Here is a 2,085-nt window from a genome sequence, read left to right as displayed (position 1 = left end):
ACCACCACCGGGTTTTGGGAACCTTCCCATGAAGGTTCTGCTTGTTTATTCTTCACATTTTTCTTTTGGTTTTCTCCGAGCATGTTTTCCTAAATTATTTTTTTCAAAAGTCAATGGTTGATAACATTCAACCAGTCCATTGGTCAACCAGCATAGCTACGCCAGCTTAGCGCTCGGGCGTGAGAGCCAGTTGGCCTAGCCGGCGCCATTCTAGAGCTCTTCCTATATGTCGCATTTTGCGTCGATTTCTTTTGGGAAACACACATTTTGCGCCAAATAGACCCCAAACACACATAGCATGTGGGCCGGCCCATTAAGCGGCATTCACTTGCTTCGGTTCTTTGCTTCACGTTTTACTCTAGTAAACATATTGTAGCGCCGCCGCCCCATGCTAGCTCCCCCCTCGCCGCCACCAAAGTAGGTCTCCGGGCAAGCCAGGGCGGCCGACGAGGACGGTGGCGGCGAGGATCTGCTGCTCCGCCTCCGTGCGGAGAGCCTCGGACGCCGAGGCGGCGGCCTCGGAAGGAGAGGCGATGGCTGGCTCTCCGGCGAGCAGTGGTCGCGGGTGCTGCTCCGCCCCCTCGGCCGCGCGGGCGGCGTGGTGGCGGCGGTCGTTTGGTGGCTGGTCTTCGCGTGCGGTCTTCTCCGGCGGTCGGCGCCAGATCTGCAGGTCTTTCCCTCCCCCTCTCATAGCTCCTTCCACCCCGGCGCTGCTGGTCCTTGGCGGTCCCTGGTCGCCGGATCTGGCGCGTTTGGGATGCGGGAGTGGCGGCAGTCCGGGAGAAATCCTTGGCCGGTGTGGCCCGGCCACGACGGTGACGACATCAGTTGCTGCCGTGCCCCTCCCTGGAGGCTCCGTCGAGGTTCTGTTCCCCTCTCCCCCTCTCGCACTAGGTGAAAACCTCATCCTTTTGGATGGGGCGGCAGCGGCGCTCTACGCCGTCACCTTCCTGGAGGTGCCGCTCAGGTGGTCCGAGAGTTGCGAGGGCGTTCTGATTTGAGGATTGGGGGATCGACGGTCGCATTGTCCGATTTTATCGTTCTACGCTTCCTTCCTCAGCACCTTCGATCTTGATAGCTTCATCCCTTCGTGTGTGGCTCTATGCGTGTGGGCGAGGATCTTCCAAGGCGAGCTCGTCTCAGCTGGGGGCGGGGCTGAGTATCTCCCAAGGTTGTTCGTGGCTGCCATCTTATCTGGCTCTAGGGTGAGCTTCCCCATCTTCCGACGGTACGACGTCCTTCGAGCCAGGACGAGGGGCAGGGGTCCTCTTCGGAGATGGTTTCGGGTAGTTTGTTGCAGCTCACCACTCCTGGTGCAGATGAGGGCATGCTCCCTGCCTATGATGGGTCTCATCTTGTTAGTGCTTCCGCTCCACCTCTGGTGCTCATTCTGCGGCTGGGTACATCATCGACATCAAGCGAAGCTTTGTTGTCCATTATGTTGTAGTGCTTGGTGTTGTTGAGGTTTGTAAGTTGTCTAGTAGCACCATGTATCTGTCGTCCTTTTCTTTTTCCTCTTGTAAGGTGCTGTCCGATGTAACTCCTGGCCGGTTGATGACTTTGTTAATTTAAAGCCGGGCTCTCTCTCGAGCCTTCATTCTAAAAAAAAACATATTGTAGCGACTCCGTGACACTGTAGTGACTCGGACTACTATAGTTAGACACTGCGGTATGTAGTTCTTTCGGACATTCTTTTAAATAGCTTTTTAGAAACATGAACATTTTTTGAAATTCTGAACAGTTTTTTTGAAAACATGAGCATTTTAGGATAAGTTTTTGTAAAAAAAATTGGGAAGATTTTCGGGGGGAAATTGGGAACATTTTTTGAAGACACGAATATTTTTTAATTCCGATCATTTACTAGGAACACAAACAAACTTTGAAATTCCTGAAAATTTCTTGAAAAAACGTAATGGATTTTGAAATTGCAAACCTTTTTCGAAAACATGAATTTAATTTGAAATTCCCATTTTTTCTGAAAAGGAAAGAATTTTTGTAAAACCTAAATATTTTTTGTAACTCGAACATTAAAAATATTTTTTGTAATTTCCTAATATTAAAAAAATAGATAAGAATAGAAAAGAA

The sequence above is a fragment of the Triticum dicoccoides genome, chromosome 6B, assembly GCF_002162155.2.
Source record: "Triticum dicoccoides isolate Atlit2015 ecotype Zavitan chromosome 6B, WEW_v2.0, whole genome shotgun sequence".
Lineage (NCBI taxonomy): Eukaryota > Viridiplantae > Streptophyta > Magnoliopsida > Poales > Poaceae > Triticum > Triticum dicoccoides.
The sequence above is the reverse complement of the archived record's forward strand: the minus strand, read 5'-3'. Positions refer to the sequence as shown.